Source organism: Balaenoptera acutorostrata, chromosome X (assembly GCF_949987535.1).
Source record: "Balaenoptera acutorostrata chromosome X, mBalAcu1.1, whole genome shotgun sequence".
NCBI lineage: Eukaryota > Metazoa > Chordata > Mammalia > Artiodactyla > Balaenopteridae > Balaenoptera > Balaenoptera acutorostrata.
This window is the reverse complement of record NC_080085.1, coordinates 32,931,389-32,950,167: the sequence shown is the minus strand read 5'-3', so window position 1 is coordinate 32,950,167 and position 18,779 is coordinate 32,931,389. Positions and strand designations below refer to the sequence as shown.

The window sequence follows — 18,779 nt, the reverse complement described above, 5'->3', positions numbered from 1 at the left end:
TCTCTGGGCTTTGTATCCTGTTCCATTGATCTATATTTCTGTTTTTGTGCCAGTACCATACTATCTTGATTACTGTAGCTCTGTAGTATAGTCTGAAGTCAGAGAGCCTGATGCCTTGAGCTCCAATTTTCTTTTTCAAGATTGCTTTGCCTATTCGGGGTCTTTTGTGTTTCCATACAAATTGTGAATTTTTTTATTCTAGTTCTGTGAAAAATGCCATTAGTAGTTTGATAGGGATTGCACTGATTCTATAGATTGCTTTGGGTAGTAGAGTCATTTTCACAGTGTTGATTCTTCCAATCCAAGAACATGGTATATCTCTCCATCTGTTTGTATCATCTTTAATTTCTTTCATCAGTGTCTTATAATTTTCTGCATACAGGTCTTTTGTCTCCTTAGGTAGGTTTATTCCTTGGTATTTTATTCTTTTTGTTGCAGTGGTAAATGGGAGTGTTTCCTTAATTTCTCTTTCAGATTTTTCATCATTAGTGTATAGGAATGCAAGAGATTTCTGTGCATTAATTTTGTATCCTGCTACTTTACCAAATTCATTGAATAGCTCTAGCAGTTTTCTGGTGGCATCTTTAGGATTCTCTATGTATAGTATCGTGTCATCTGCAAACAGTGACAGCTTTACTTCTTCTTTTCCGATTTGGATTCCTTTTATTTCTTTTTCTTCTCTGATTGTTGTGGCTAAAACTTCCCAAACTAGGTTGAATAAAAGACCTCTATGCAGAAAACTATAAGACACTGATGAAAGAAATTAAAAATGGTACAAACAGATGGAGAGACATACCATGTTCTTGGATTGGAAAAATCAACATTGTGAAAATGACTATATTACCCAAAGCAGTCTACAGATTCAATGCAATCCCTATCAAACTACCAATGGCATTTTTCACAGAACTAGAACAAAAAATTTCACAATTTGTATGGAAACACAAAAGACCCTGAATGGCCAAAGCAATCTTGAGAAAGAAAAATGGAGATGGAGGAATCAGGCTCCTGGACTTCACACTGTACTACAAAGCTACGTAATCAAGACAGTATGGTACTGGCACAAAAACAGAAATATAGATCAATGGAACAGGATAGAAAGCCCAGAGATAAACCCACGCACCTATGGTCAACTAATCTGTGATGAAGGAGGCAAGGATATACAATGGAGAAAAGACAGCCTCTTCAATAAGTGGTGCTGGGAAAACTGGACAGCTACATGTAAAGGAAAGAAATTAGAACACTCCCTAACACCATACACAAAAATAAACTCAAAATGAATTAAAGACCTAAATGTAAGGCCAGACACTAAAAAACTCTTAGAGGAAAACATAGGCAGAACACTATGACATAAATCACAGCAAGATCCTTTTTGACCCACCTCCTAGAGAAATGGAAATAAAAACAAAAATAAACAAATGGGACCGAATGAAACTTAAAAGCTTTTGCACAGCAAAGGAAACCATAAACGACGAAAAGACAACCCTCAGAATGGGAGCAAATATTTGCAAATGAAGCAACTGACAAAGAATTAATTTTTTTTAATTACAAAATTTACAAACAGCTCATGCAGCTCAATATCAAAAAAACAAACAACCCAATCCAAAAATGGGCAGAAGACCTAAATAGACATTTCTCCAAAGAAGATATACAGATTGCCAACAAACACATGAAAGGATTCTCAGCATCACTAATCATTAGAGAAATGCAAATCAAAACTACAATGAGGTATCACCTCACACCGGTCAGAATGGCCATCATCAAAAAATCTACAAACAATAAATGCTGGAGAGGGTATGGAGAAAAGGGGACCCTCTTGCCCTGTTGGTGGGAATGTAAATTGATACAGCCACTATGGAGAACAGTATGGAGGTTCCTTAAAAACTAAAAATAGAACTACCATACGACCCAGCAATGCCACTACTGGGCATATACCCTGAGAAAACCATAACTCAAAAAGAGTCATGTACCACAATGTTTATTGCAGCTCTATTTACAATAGCCACGACATGGAAGCAACCTAAGTGTCCATCAACAGATGAATGGATAAAGAAGATGTGGCACATATATACAATGGAATATTACTCAGCCATAAAAAGAAACAAAATTGAGTTATTTGTAGTGAGGTGGATGGGCCTAGAATCTGTCATACAGAGTGAAGTAAGTCAGAAAGAGAAAAACAAATACCGTATGCTAACATATATATATGGAATCTAAAAAAAAATGGTTCTGAAGAACCTAGGAGCAGGACAGGAATAAAGATGCAGGTGTAGAGAATGGACTTGAGGACACGGGGAAGGGGAAGGGTAAGCTGGAACGAAGTGAGAGAGTGTCATGGACATATATACACTACCAAATGTAAAATAGGTAACTAGTAGGAAGCAGCCACATAGCACAGGGAGATCAGCTCAGTGCTTTGTGACCACCTAGAGGGGTGGGAGGGAGGCACGCACAAGAGGGAGGAGATATGGGGATAGATATATGTATACCTATAGCTGATTCAATTTGTTATAAAGCAGAAACTAACACACCATTGTAAAGCAATTATACTCCAATAAAGGTGTTATAAAAAATAATAAAATTAAACGTTTTACTTCTACAAAAGAAGAGACGTATCAGAACTCCCCTCCTCCCTCTGACAAGATACCTCTTCACCTCTCCTTACTCTAGTCCAATTGCTATGCAAGGAGAACAGGGATGAGAAAGCACAAGGCAGTGGTATATATTCTCTGGAACTGCTTTATGGTAGGAAATGACATTACCAGTGGTTGCCATTATATAAAGATCCATTCCTGTACGCTCACCATGAAAATAACACTACATGCGAAACAAGTGATGTTAGATGTTATAAAGGGACATCAAATAATCTCAGGAGCAGTGGATGCAGACGTTTTAAAGAAAGAGGATTTGTTCTCTTGTTAGGTAGAGAAGGATCCAGGGCGTAAGAGGAAGGAGTTCAAGGAGAGGTTATCAGAGAGGCAGCATTGCTAGATTCCAGTGTGCACAGCAAAGGTAAAATCAGTTTATAAAGTGATAAGCTGTGAGCATCATTGTTTTTAAATGTTAAGTCCCACAGTTAAAAACAGGGAAAAGAATACATCACCCATGATGCCATTATGCAATCACAAAGCACTGTTGGCTTTTAAATTTCTTTCCAGCTTTTTTCTTCTGTATCTGCTTACTTCTTGCAGGGTTTTTTTACATATTTTTTCTTCTTATTAATATATGTTAATTGTAGAGAAATTGAAAATGTAGTAAAACATAAAATGAATAAAATCACTTGAATTCTTAGCACCATCAGTTTTATAATTTTGGTATTTATCATTCTAGCCTATTTTTAGTATATAATTTTTAATAAGGACAATAGGATTATAGTATAAATGGTGCTTTGTAGCATGCAGTTTTTAATAAAAAACTAGCTCATGTACTTAAATGGAACTTAGTTTTTGATATTGTGATTTTTCAAAAAATACAAATTTTAGATATTCTGCTGTGGTTTTCATAAAGCTAATGACTTTTCATCCTGCTTTATCATTCTCCTTTAAAGGAAAGGTAAGAACTTTAGTGGGAAGATACTTTGAAACTATGTAAATATTTCTGTTCTCCACCAAACTTCTACCTACTAGTTTTTGTGTGTTTTTTTTTCAGTGTTTAGTCTTTTGATTGCATATAGAATTTTGAGCCTGAATTTCCCTTCTGAATCCAGAACATTATTAAAAACAAGCATCTTTAAATGTCATTAGGCTTTTCTCCAGGTACTAGTATTTTTATAATCATCAAACAGCATTCTTAGTACTACATGAAGTATAATACTTTGAGATTGAACTATGGAATATGTCAGGACTTAAATAAACTTTGTAAATATACACTGGCTGTGCATCGTACACATTAATCAGACATGATTTCTGCCCACCTTACATGGCATTTTGCTCTCACATACATTTCCCCCCTCAGCTAAGTTTAAGTTCAGATTATCATAGAAATATGTATAACGGGTTTATTAAAAGTCCTAAGATTTGTGAGATACAAGTAGAAATCAACTTTTTTTTTCCTTTTCAGTAGAATTTCTCCTTCTACTCTTTCCTAGAGTTGATCTTGAGTGCAATCAGTCCACAGCTTTTTTATATGTTGTTTCCCTTATTTTGTATTTTCAAATGAGTTCCAACCTTACCCAGTAGTTTTAATGTCTGCTGTTGATAGTTCTTGACTGAATCAATTAAATTCTAGTTTAATATAACGCTAAATGGTGGATTTCTGGCTCCATCATTCTGTGTACGTTTGTTAGTTGGCATTCCACTATGGGCAGGAACTTGCCCTTTATCTGTCTTTCATAGATCATTTTATTCAGTGAGTTATAATTCATTGCTGTCAGTGTTTTGATCAAAATGTCTCAAATTTGGTTAATGGAAGTTTCTTCAAACTGGCTTCTCTGTCTCTTTGACATGTCCCTATCAGTTTTTCTAGCACTTTTTTACTTTTTGGCCCAACAAGGTGTTCCAGGATAATCTTGTACTTTCTCTGCCCCAGTCTTGGAATTGGCTGTTTCTCTGAGGAGCCTTTTTTACTTATAGTTAGGAATAATATTTAGAAACCAATATCTGGGAGCTAGAGTGTTCTCATTGCTATCAGAGTATCATTGCTTCTGGGCCTTCCAGCAACAGAGCTAGGAAAATAATTACACACATATATGCATATAAATGTGTGTATGTGCATGTGTGTGGTGTATGGACTTGCATATTCATCCTGCTGATCTCCGATTCCAGTACCCCTCAGGGTTCTTCTTTGTTTTCCCCATTCTGTATTTGTAGGTGCGATGTAGATATTCTTTGTAGATATTCTTCCACAACGAGGGCCCTGACTTTCAATAACATCAATATATTAACTCTTTTGCCCAGTTCTACAACACACATACAGTGGTTTCAGAATTTTAATACCCATATCGTAATAGGGAGGGGAAAAACATTTATATTCATCTATCCATCTATCCGTTCTGGAAGTCACTCCATATGTATTCACAGGGATTATCCTATTTTTAAAAATCTGTATAGTACTTCCTTGTAAGGATGTGTCACAGTTTATTCAACCAGTCTACTGTATTTAGGCATTAAGTAGTTTCCAGTATTTTTGCAATTACAGATAATGCTGTAGTAAATAATTTTGCATTATTGGAAGTATATCTTCAGGGTAAATTCTTAGAAGCGGATTGCTCGTCAAGGATTGGTGCATATGTACTTGTGTTAGATATTGCGAGAGTACCCTCTGTAAAGCTTGTACTATTTTACATTCCCACCAGATATTTGAGAGTGCCTATTTCCTCCCAGTCTGACCAGCAGAGTGTATTTTAAAAGTGTTGACATTCTTTTCAATCTTTTGGGTGTGACGTGGTATCTTGTGGTGTTTCAATTTACATTTCTCTTATGAGTGAAGTTGTGTATTTTGCCATGTGTTTATGGGCCATTTTTATATCTGTCTTGTGAATTGTCTTTGCCTTTTGCCCATTTTTGTATCAGATTTATGGTCTTTTTTTCCCTGAATTTTTAATAAGTATATTAGAGATACTAGCTTTTATTGGTGACATATTTCAAATATTTGCTTACAGTTGTCATTTATATTTTGACTTTGCTTATGGATTTTTCTCATGCAATTTTTTTTCATTTTCATTGTAGCCATAAATTAAAGAAATATTTTATTAAATCCAGATTTTTAATCATAGTAGAAAACCATCCTCTTATGCCCTGGTTATAGAGGAATTCACCCAATTTCTTCTAACATATTTGAGTTTTTACATTTAGATCTCTGATTCACTTACAGTTTATTCTTGGGTGTGGTGTGAGTTATGGATCTGATTTTTTTCACATAGCTATCCAGTTGTCCAAACACAATTTATTATGAAATCCCTCTTTGCCCCAGTGATTTAATTACCCTTTATCATATACCTAATTTCAGTATGTGCCTAGTCAATTTCAGGATTTTATATTCTAGTCCATTGGTCCATCCTTCTGCTCAAATGCCAGTGCCACACTGTTTTATTTATAGAAGATTTTTAGTATACTTAGTATAAATTAGAACTAGTTCTCCTTATAAGCTCTTCTTTTTCAGTGTTTTGTGAGCTATTCTTACATGCCTATTTTTCCATATAAATTTTAGTATTAATTTGCCTAGCACAGAAAAAAATCATTTGTCAGTATTTTTATCGGGATTTCTTTCAGTTTGTAAATTAATTTAGGGAGAACTAACATCTTTAAGATATTAAATCACCCTCTACAAGAAGAGATTTCTTTCTATTTGTTGAAATCAGTATTTCTCCCTTTCAGGAATGTTTTATTGTTTTCATCATATAAGTTTTGCACGGTTCTTAGGTTGGTCCCTAACTATTTCTTTGTTGCTATTGTACATGGGTTCTTTTCCATGATATATTCTAACTGGTTATTATTTGTGAATGTGTAAGCTATTGATTTTTTTAAACCTTATTGAGTTATAATTGACATACAATTAATGACACATATATAAAGTATACAACTTGGTAAGTTTTAACATATGCATACACCTATGAAACCATTACCACAGTCGAGATAGTGAACAGATTCATCATTCCCAAAAGGTCCTTCTTGCCCCATTGTAATTCCTCCTTCCCACCTCTCCCCATGATCAAGAGCACCCCAAGGCAATGATTCATCTGACTTCTGTCACTGTAGATTAGTTTATATTTTCTAGAGTTTTCTATAAGTGAAATCATACATTATGCACTCTTTTGTCTGACTTCTTTTACTCAGCATGATTATGTTCAGATGTCCATAGTGCACATATCAATAGTTATTCATTTTTATTGCTGAGTAGTATATCATTATACATATATGGACATTTGGGTTGTTTCCAGTGCGGGGTTATTACAAATGAAGCTGCTATGAACACTCATGTACTAGGTTATTGATTTTTTTAAATTAATAAACCATATATTTATTTTGACTTGAGTTCTAAGAAATCCTGTGGTCCAAATTATACTTGCAATGATGCATTAGGTTTTTAAAAACTTTTGAGATAATTATAGATTCTCAGAAAATTGCAAAGATAATACAGAGAGGTTCCATGTAGCCTTTACCCAGTTTCCCCCAGTCATTACATCTTACATAATTGTAGTACAGTATCAAAACCAGGAAACTGACATTGGTACAATCCGTGTGTATAGTTCTATGCCATTTTATCACTTGTGTAGACTCCTGTAACCACCACTACAGTTAAGATGCAGAATTCTTTCATTTGCACAAAATCTCCCTTAATAGTCACACCCCCCCCCCACCACCACCACCACCACCACCATCCCTAACCTGTGGTAATCACTAATCTGTTCCCCACCTCTGTAATTCTGTCATTGCAAGAATGTTATATAAATGGAATCATATATATGGAAGCTTTTAATATTGCCTGTTTACACTCAACATGATGCTCTTGAGTTCACCCAAGTTGTGTGTATATCAATAGTTCATTCTTTTTTGTTGCTGAGTAGTATTCCATGGTATGGATGTATCACAGTTTGTTGAACCATTCACTCATTGAGGGACATCTGGGTTGTTTCCAGTTTGGGGCTATTTTAAATAAAGCTGCTATGAATATTTGTGTACAGGTTTTTGTGTGAACATAAGTTTTTATTTCTCTGGAGTATAATTGTATGCTAAGTATAAGTATAGTTCTTTAGGATGCTGACAGACTAAGTTGTTATTGTATAAATTACCGTTTTAAATTCCCACCAGCAGTGTTTGAGTGATCCAGTTTCTCTTCATACTTGCCAGCACTTGGTGCTGTTACTGTGTTTCCTTTTTTAGTCATTCTGATAGATGTGTAGTGATACCACATTGTGGTTTTAATTTCCATTTCCTTAATGGCCAGTAATGTTGAACATCTTTTCATATGCTTTCCATTTATATATTCTCTTCTGTGAAATCTCCTTTCCTGTCTTTTGGGTTTTTTCTAATTGGATTGTTTGTTGTCTTGTATTTTTGAGTTTTGAGAGTTTTCTGTATATTCTAGATACAAATCCATTGTCAGATATGTGTTTTGTAGGCTATTGATTTTTATGTGTTAATTGTATACCTTACTACCTTACCGACCTCTTTTATTGCTTTCAAGGTGAATGATGATGTTTTTATTGCTTCCCTCTCTGGCCCTTATGCGTGTCAGTGCTTCTCTGTATCCTTTGGATGCTGCATTTCAGCAATCTTCGAAGCAAATAGAAGAAGAAACTCTTTCAGCAATTGCTCAAGCAATTCTCCGCACTCACCAGCATCACCTCTTCCTCTCTATAGAATCATTCTCATTAGCCTACACACCTCTTAGGAAAAAAAACTCTCTTCACCCTACATCTCCCTTCAGCAATCACCTCATTTCTTGAAACTCTGCTCTGTCTGTACTCACTCCCCTGGTGAGCTTTCCTAGTTTGTGGCTTGAAATGCTAGTAACTCCCAAATTTATATGCTGGAGGGTTACCTTGAACTGCAGACCTGAGTGACTAACTGCCTACTTAACATCTCCTCTTGGAATTGGATACATTTCTCAAACTAAACATAGACAAATTTGTGTCCCTTCCCTCCAAATCTGCTTCTGCCACAGCCTTTCTGATCTCAGTATGCGGTAGTAACGCATCCATCCATCTCTTTGCTAAGCCCCAAACCTTGTTGCCATCCCTGACTCTTCTCTCTTTTTCATATCCCCACTCCATCTGCCAACAGTGTTGGTTCTAACATGAAAGTATATTCAGAATAGAGCCACCTCTCAGTCTCTCTGCTTGTTACCACTTTACATCCAAGCCACCATCACTCTCTCATTCGTATGATTTCTTGGCCCCCTCCTCATAGGTCATTCTCAAAAGAGCAGGCTAGAGTGATCCTTTAAAGTGTCTTCTCTGTAACGGCTTCCTGTCTTCCTCAGTACACATCCAAGTGCTCAGAATCACCCACAAGGCACTAAACGATCAGTCCTTATCCCTCTCCACTCCACACCTCCACTATGGCTGCAGGTACTTCTTTATCTCATCTCCTATGACACATCAGCCCTTAATCACTTTCCTGTGGATTCCTTACACACACATAGCACGTGTCCTGCCTCAGGGCTTTGGCACTTGCTCTTTCCTCTTCCACATGGATGTTTCTGAGCTCCCTCATCACTCCCCGTCAAGTTCACTTTCTCAGTGAGGAAGTATCCTACTTTAAATTGCAACCTCTTGCCCCTTCTGGGAATTATTTTTCTTCCCAGCACTTACCACCATTTGACATCTATTTGTTGTATTTGTTTATTGTTGCTCTCCCCCCAGAACTGTTAGCTCTATGACAGCAGTGTTTCTCTTCTGTTTTGTTCATAGCTATGGTCTTTAGCATATGAGACAGTGCTGGCACATAATGGGAATTAAATAAATATTTGATGAAGGAATGAACGAATGGATTGGCATATTATGAAGTACATTTATTCATAGGAAGTAGTGATCTGAAACTTGTTCACAAGTTAGCTGATAGATGTGGACTTAATTTAAAATGTATTTTTTATTATGTTGGTGTTAGGTTCCTTTCCTTCTTTATGGTTTAAGGCCTGTCATCTGAGTTTGCTTATGCCATTGAAACCATACCATTTACAAAAAGGTGTAATCAGGGGATTTTGGTCTAGTAAGTGTAATAGAAATGGTATTCTGATCCTTGATCTATTTCAGAACATCTATTTCAGAATATTGTTTGTTATATGTTAAGAAGGATCTGCTCTGTGTTAAGAAGCATTTGAATAACAAAGTATCATCTTTGAAGTTCACTTGATTAATCCAGGCGAGAAGAAAATTATTGACTTTTGGCATTTGCTTTCTAGTCTTAGACTACATACTATCTTTTTGTTTACTAAAATTTATCACTCAGGACAGTTTTACTCATACTTAATTTTCATCATCCCCAAATCTGAACTGTGTGAAGTTAGAAGTATGCTTTCAGTAAAAATTCTTTTTTGGTAATTTCTTACCTAATTTGGAACATAAGTCTAATTATAAGATACAATAGAAGAACATGTGTTATACTTCATGGTCCTCCTCTTCACCAATGTAGAAATTTGGTCAGATTTATTCGGATGTTATCTGCTGAGTGCCTACTGTATAACAGACACAGGACATACAACAGTGAATAAGCTGACCCTCCCTCCTGGCACTTGAGATCTGGGAGAAACAGCCTGCATACTCACATAAGCAGTAGTTAACAGAATGCCGTGTGCAAATCCTCTGCTTGGAAGATCACATGGACCTGATTTGGTGTCTCAGCTCTGCCGCCTACTGACTGTATTGCTTTGTGCAAACATTTCACCTTTCTAGGCCTCAATTTCTGTACCTTTAAAAAAGGAGAAATTACACCCTCAGCATTAGGTTTGGAGCTGTGCACTTAGCTTAGTGCCTGGCACAGAGAAAGCCTTTGATAAATATATTTTATTCTAGTTTTTAGGTGCTGAATTATAATCACCTTATTTCAGAATCATTATTCGATCTCTACCATTGTTTTCTCTCTTTTCCTCTCTACAGGTCCCCCAGGGTACTTTTGCATTTTGGAAGTTTTAATCTTGAACTAACATGAGGAAAATAGTAGTAATTCTTTAAAACAACTACTTCAGAACTTTTCTTGACAAATTATTTCTAGTTTATTTGTGCTTGACTTTCCAAAATGGCTGTCCTCAAACTTGAGAGTGCATTAAGAATCGGCTTGGTTGCTTCTCAAAACTGCACAGTCCCCCTCAATGCCCAGATCTGGGTCTCTCATACTATACCACAGCAAAAGAAATCAGGACTCTTTGGGGGAAATGGCTGATTCGAGGGCTGGAGCAGGGAGAATACAAGATGAGCTGAAGTGTACTGTAGTAACAGAAAGTAAGGAAGTACTCAAAGAGCAGATGAGAGCATGTCCAAGGGGCACAGGAGCCAACCTGAAGGAGCTGTCAGTGGCCAAAGCCAGAAAAATTTGAATAACAAAATAAGTGATGTAGTGTTGGATTATAACCTAAAGCATATAATAAATGCTTGAGTCCATAATGATACAAATAAATGAATAAATAGGTGAGAAGAGACAAATCTACAGTACACAAGAATTCCAAACTGTGTATGTAAATGCCCCCCTCTCCTGGAGGCAGAGCTTAATTCTCTGCCTGTCTTGAGGGTTGCTTGGTCTTAATGATCTGCTTCCAAAGATTAGAGTATGGAAAGTGGGGGGAAATACCTTACTTCTCCACTTACTTTGCCAGTGGAGAAACCTGGCAAACCACTACCTTGACAGGGTGATCAAAGTTAGCATCATCAGTGATAAGTCATATATAGCATGTTATGAGAAGGGACTTCACCTCTGTGATACTTTCCCCCCAAACCAATAACCCCAGTGGAATTATGAGAAAATTACCAAAGACATCCAAATTGAGATATATTCTACAAAATACCTGACCCCTCAAAACTGTCAAGGTCATGAAAAAGAAGAAAAGACTGAGAAACTGTCACAGAACAGATGAGACTAAAGATATATGACGATTAAGTGCAATGTGGATTGGATTCTGGAACAGAAAGGTAATTAGTGGGAAAACCAGTGAAATCCAAATCCATTGTTAATAGTAATGGACCAATATTAGTTAATTAATTATAACAAATGTGCCATCCTAATGTACGATGCTAACATGAGGGGATACTGGGTGAGGGGTACAGAGGGATGCTCTGTACTATCTTTGCGATTTTGCTGTAAATCTAAAGTTACTCCAAAATTTTAAAAAAAATTTATTTTAAGAATGCACAGTCCAGGGTCCACAGGTCTCCATAGGGCCAGGGAATCTGCTTTAATGAGCAGTCCTGGGGATTCTAAGGTAGGTGATCAGCAGATTACATTTTGTTAGATTGTAAAGCAAATGGTTTAACTAAAACTGCTTAGTTGGAATACTCAGAAAGCTTTGCAGTGGGTAGTATTTCTGGGGGTGTGGACGATTGTCCTGTCTGGGGCTATCCCATGCCCTGTGCACTCCATGCTCCACTCCTCCCCCAAGCTATGTCTGCAATTTAGAAACTGAGTCCAAGGATTTTAGTCTAAGTCCAGCTATTACTTTTTGGATAATACCTCTCATTCCAAAGTGTTGCCTTAAATTTGTCTTGTGTGGAAATTATTAAAAGAGAAATTGAAGAAAGAGATATGCGGTGCCCCTTCATACTAGGATATGCTACAAAAGCTACATAGGGGATCTCTGGATTCAGAGCCCACGGCAGGACGTACGCAGCATGTAGACACTTGTGGGTGAAGATGGTGATTAACAAGAAGTGCTCAGAGTCTGAGGTATTTAACAGTTGGTCACTAGTTCCCTGGAGATTACTTGTCACACCTGCAGGCAGAAACTTGGATTATTTGACATTGTTAGGGGAACTCCTATTTCACTTAGCTTCTCATGATCCACTGATGGCACTTGAGCCACTGATTCAGAGCTTTGCCCGTTGAGAGCTGAGGGAATTTAGGAAGGTAGGGAGTCGAGTCTGGGCATAGACATATAGGGGGCAAACAGGGGGCATCACTGTGGCTGTCTCCCAGTCATACTCCATGCATTTCCATCCAGATCTTTCCACACCTTCCCTGGACCCATCCCAGACCCTCTTGGAGGAGCCAAATATGAAGTTCCCTTTCAGCTACAAAGGGCAGTTTCCTGGGGCTCCCATGGGCTTTGTCACTGTTTCTTTTGGGATCTCTTGAGAATAACTTAAACAGGACCGAAGTCTGTTATTTTGTGGAATTGGTATTCTGAGCTACCAGAAAGATCAGGAAGGTCTGACAGCACGTTGTCCATTATATGATCATTTAAGGTAAGTTTTTATTGATTATATTGTCGATGTTGTCTTTAAATTTGTGGTGAACTTTATTCTCTGGCAGTTGGGCCCTTTTGTAGATTATAAATCCTATGTAGTCTCAGTTATTCTTTTCAGGTTATGGTAGTAACTTAATTTGGAGGATTTCAGCCTGCATATTAACAAAGCAGTGGACTTGCTCCAGTGTGGGTCTCTCCTGCCCATGCCAGCAGTCTGTTAACCTTGACCTGAAGTTACCTCAGCACGTTTCCTGTCTTAATGCCAGTTAATCTTTTTTCAGACCTCCCCTCAGAGACTGGGTACTGATGGGGCTGAGGGGTCCATTTTTTTTGTCATTTGTAGAATCATCTGCGCCATAGATTTAATATAACTCTGTGTATCTTAGGCAGCAATGTCCAGTTAGTGATGCCCTGTTTAACTTCCAAATATGCTGCTATTTACCCATGATTACCCTCAAGACACATGTGGTATTTCAGAACTCATCAGTACTCATTAGAATTAGTTTGCCAGAAGGAGTTCTCCTAATAGAGCTGGTGGAAATTCAAGGGCTCCATGGGAATATCCCACCAGAGTTTAAGGTCACATAAGTGATGAATCAGGTGTCTGAAAAGACCCTGCCTTGCATGACCACTCTAGTTTGACAGTCTAGACTCTTGTTCCTTGAAGACAGGCAGATCTTATATCTTTCTAGGCACTTTGGGGCATAAAAATTCCTATCCATTCTCTTCCACTTGAAACTTGAGTGTTGGATTCGCTTTAGGCTCACCTTTTCCTCTGCTCCTTCAGCTTCTGCTAGACCTTGACCTGAAGATCGTGGAGTAAGGAGAGGGTCATGATCTGCTCTTTAACCCTTGCCCCTTCCCATTTCTCTCTCCTCTGGTATTTTGAGGACCTGGGAGAAGGAAGGGGAAAGGGGACAGATGTCTGTAACTTAACTGGTATTGCTGTCACCCCCTCTTGGCTGTCACTAATTCTTTGGTGGGCCTAATTATAAGTTGGGTGGGAGATGCACAGTGTTCTTCAAGGGCTCCTAGAAGAAGCCTCCCCACAACACAGTTCCAAGAATAGGAGTCATGACTCTGCACTGGCCTCTTTTGCCCCCTTCCCCACCTGGCTCCTATCCTGGTATGCACACCTCACTTCTTCGTTGAGGCCCTCTGCCTGGCAAACAGCCCTCTGGGGCCGAGTAGCAGCAACAAGCTCGAGTTTTCCACAGTATCCACCTAACTTATGGGGAGTACTTACACCCTCATTTTAATCCTTGGAAGGACCCTGCTCTGTTGCTGCCCCTGTTCCCCACCTTGCTTTTCCTCATATCCACCCTGCCCTTCCTATGGGCACAGGGGGCAGGAGTGGGGCACATCGGCCATTCCACTTGGGGAATGGTTGTTAGTGTTCTCCTCTTGCAGGTACCCTCCATGTGGCTTTCTTGGAGCTCCCCTTAGTAGTTCAGGATCTTGGGGTCTAAACAGTAACTTTGAATTTATGAAAGTGTGACAAACCAACCTAGCATGTGCAGTGGTGATCCTAGTGGCCCCGTCAGCCACCGTGCCACTGCTTTGGAGTGCCTGATTGCTTGCTAGGCAGTACTGTCACTGTTAGAAACGGCTCACATTATCCAATAGTGAGTGGCATTCAGTCAGTGGAACTGATGAGAATGAAACTTTCACATTCAAATTGGGATTTGAGTAGAACCCTACATCAGCAACTTTGCTTGGTAAATGTTTAACGCACCTATTATTTCATCTGAAAGATGGTGTCACATGCCTCCCATGGCATGCTAGGAGGAGGTTAGCTATGAGTTCAGAGAACAGGGGTTTACCTGTTACCCAAGGAATTATATTCCTTAGCCTAATACATTAAACCTCTCTCTCCAAAGAAGTAGAAGAAAGAAGAAAAAAGTCAGAAACCACCCATTCTAGGATGAGGCTGAAGTGTTGTAAAATGATACAATATCCAACAGAAAATGCCAGTTTTTTTTAAATTAATGTTTTCTATCTTTATACATAATACTGTGGACCATTAGGGCCACAAATAAATTACCAAAAAGTTTAAACAATTATGAATAGTTTAAAAAAGTAGCTACTTTGATAAATATACTAAGGCAAGTGGATGACAAAACCCAATATGTTTTACCATATTTCATCAATTCTCTAATCATTTATTCACATTTTAACTTCTGTGAAATTGAGGTGCAGCTTACAATCAATGACATGTGGTTGAAAGCATGTTTTTTTCTTTTTTAATACAGAAAAAAAGTGTGCTTTTCAGTTCATGGTATATTTGATAAAATACAGCAGCCAATCACCACCCCTGCCCACTCCTCAGCGATCCCCATCTGGATGGGGCCACTGCTGTAAATCAATTTCTGTTACAGCGGGTGGCTGCTGATTTAATATTGGGGGTGGCAACTGGTTCCTTCCCCCAGTGTGAGGGCACAGTTCCTCTAGTGTTAGGGTGCAGCTCCCCCAGGGCAAGACTTCTGACCATGGTTCTCATGGTTGGAATATCAGCAACTGTAGAAATAAGATTCAGTTTAGTGGGATAGGGAGGGTGGGAGGGAGGCTCAAGAGGGAGGGGATATGGGGATATATGTATACGTATAGCTGATTCACTTTGTTATACAGCAGAAACTAACACACCATTGTAAAGCAATTATACTCCAATAAAGATGTAAGAAATAAATAAATAAATAAACTATTGATTAAAAAAAGATTCAGTTTAGCCACTTCCAAGGTACAATAAAATCAGTGGCAAAGGCAATTAGAACTTTGCAATAGCCCTATATTGTCAGCCATAGGTCTTAAGTACCATCAAGCTGAAACAGGGCATCTGTTCCCCTAGTGCGCACACAGCCACCTGCAGAGCAAAGAGGGCTCCACCTTTTCTTGAATTGTATGCTTCAGAGGGTTGCACTAATGACATAACTTAACATAGCATTATTATTTGAATGTTAAAATATTACCCCATTCCCAAAGCTAATATTTGATACCAATCACTGCTCATCATGAATAGACTGAAGCCTGATTTTTCTCTCCATTCTATTATTGAAGAAAGACTCATGGAATAGGCTCCAATCATTGTTATAACTGATAGCGTCCAGGAAAACCAAATAGGTCAAGCTCTTCATTTCACAAGGAAATAACAGCCTCAGAGAAGTTGTCAGTTTGCTCATTTCCCCACAGCAAGATATTGATTGGTGCAGCCCCAAGTAGGACCCAGGTCTCCCTGCCCTCCCCTCCCTCTGCGTTGAACACAATTCCCTCCTAATTTAATGGGTGATGGTTATGCTGGGGTTTCACAATGGAACAATTTACCTCTAGGCTTCTTATGCCAGTTCTTATTAGGCCATTAGTAAAGGCACATCACAATATGCTTAATCAAGCCCAGATATGATTGAAATGGAAAAACTGGTGGCTGGTTCATACTCTTAGCTGTATTTTTATTTTTACTGTTTTAAAATGCGTTAGAACAGGCAAAGCGGGTGACATTCTTTGCATCTGTAGACCAATATTGGGAGTGCCAAAAAGACCAATGATGCACCTGATTTCTGACTGGAGTTGGAACTCGTGGCTTTTGATTCCTAATCAAGTACTCCTGAGCATCATACCATGTAGCTGACACAGTCGGAGCACAAGGCAGGAAGAAAAGGAAAAGAAAACCTAATAGAACGTGCAATATAATAGGGCCAATTGGGAAAGAATACAGAGGTTGGCTGAAATTTCCTGTTACTATCTGAGAAGTGGCAACCTGAACTCTTAGACAGTTTTGAACTTGTTTGGTTTAATGGTGAGATCATTTTCAAGGGAGCTGTCTTTAAGCTAAATAAACTGATGAGGTTTCATTATAATTCTAGAGTAATGTCTGAAGAGGTAGAAGAGATGATAAAGAATTCTATTTAAAGTTAGTGAAACTTTTCAGTTCTATAGAGATTCATTTTTATTACTTTGAAAGACAGATTACATTATAAAGATCCAGGTACATACTAATAACTAAAATGAGATAAAGTAGTAAGAACAATAATTCCCCGCAAATCTAGAATTTATATGTTTTTCATTAAAACTGTTCCATTTTGCTGTTTTGTATTTTAAAGTATTAAAATCCAGAAACTAACACAACACTGTAAATCAACTATACTTCAAAAAAAAAAAAAGAAAAAAAACCCAGGGTAAACTTTAGACGAAACAGAGATAAATAATTATTTACTAGGAATTGTAATATCTCTTCAACTTACTATAAAGAGATACTTTGTTCCAGTGTATGCCATTCTATTTGCCTTCTCCACTCTACCACCTCTTGTATTACTCATTTTCATTATACTAGAACTCCTGTGCTCATTGCAGTTTGGTCTGAATTGTCCTACCACCAACATTCTTGGTGAGAAAAGAAAGTAATTGCCTGAATTAATGTATTCTAAGTTGCAATCTGTGTGGCAGATAGTTGATCTAAGAACCATTTTACCCCCTTCTTCCTTGCTAAGAGAACCCCAATTTGGGGGAGTAATAACATACCCAGGTGCTAGAGGTGAATCATAATTAGTCTAATCATGGTTCTGGTCTAGTCTGGTCATTGACATGACTAATCACAGCAATATTGTTCCCTTTTCATAATCTGTAGTAATGTCTTCTCCCTCATTCTTGATATTGGTAATTTGCCTTCTCTCTTTTTTCCTGATCAGTCAGTCTAGAAATTTATCTTTTCTTTAATCCTAAAGAGTCTGTGTTTGGTCTTATTTATTTTCTCTATTTTTTGTTTATTTTCTATTTCACTGAATTTTCCTTTCTTGATTGTTCCTGACTTCTGCTTGATTTGGGTATTTATTGCTCTTCTTTTTCTTGTTCCTTAAGGGAGATGGTTAGATTTTTGATTTTACATGTTTTTTCTTTTCTAATCTTGTGTGATTTGAATCCTTTGAAATTTATTGAGACTTGGTGATGGCCCAGAATATGATTTATCTTGGTAAATATTCTATGTGTACTTGAGAAGAATGTGCTTCTAAAGAATATATTTAAAAGTTTCTTCTCTTGTGTTTCATGAGTATTATTTCTTCCTCTTTTCCTTTTCTCCTCCTGATTTATAAGAAGTAATACCGTACTGGTTGCCTGCAGAAAGGACACCAGTGTGGCTTTGAACCATGTGACTATATTACCTATTCAGAAAATTATTTACAGTTTTAGAAATTTTTAAAAAATGATAATTGAATCATGGTAGTGGTTAAACACACCAAAAACATCTACGTGCGTGCGCGCGTGCACACACACACACACACACTAAAGGGTATCATTAGCACACCAGAAATATGAGGAATTCTTGGAAGATAGGAAACGGCAGATGCAGTCAAATTAGTTAATTCGGAGAATTTGAAACATCTGCAGTAGAAAACTGAGGCCATTCAGACACACTTCAGAACACTCACCAAAACTGAAGCATTGTACAGAGTCCTAGGTCAGCAGTGAGATGAAAGAGCTGATCTGTGAACAGTACATGTTTCATTCTGCCCTGAGCCTCCCTCACCCCTGCTTCCATTGGGCATAAGCACCTGTGCCATTTGACCACCTTTAATCTCCCAAAACTGCACTCCAAAGACAGTGAATGAGCTTAAGATACCTGTAGACCTCCACAGAAGGGAAACATCAGGACACAGCTACCTCGAAGGGAAAAACATTTGTCTTCTGATGTGAGAAATTACATCTTTCTTTTGGCAACAGTGAGGGTCTCTAGCCTACCTGAAAGCTCCATGCCATGTTCCCGCAAAGGAGGCCACTGAATAATTGACACGCTCTGCCCTCCCATTCCAAGGAGGAGACTATAAGTGCAATGGATGTCACAACTCTAGAGCTGATCCATGCTAATAACTGAGGCTAATCAAATGAGTCCTTTCTTCCTAAGTTTAAATGAACAGAAAGGCTTGCCAGAAATTGAGGAAAGTAAAAGAGAAGATCATGAT

General features: G+C 38.0%; 1 protein-coding gene across 4 annotated transcripts in view; it reads left to right on the top strand.

Moving 5' to 3' along the window:
- PRRG1 (proline rich and Gla domain 1) overlaps positions 1 to 18,779 on the top strand; it is a 198,547-nt gene that overhangs the window by 131,482 nt on the left and 48,286 nt on the right. The gene's annotated exons all lie outside the window — the stretch shown is intronic.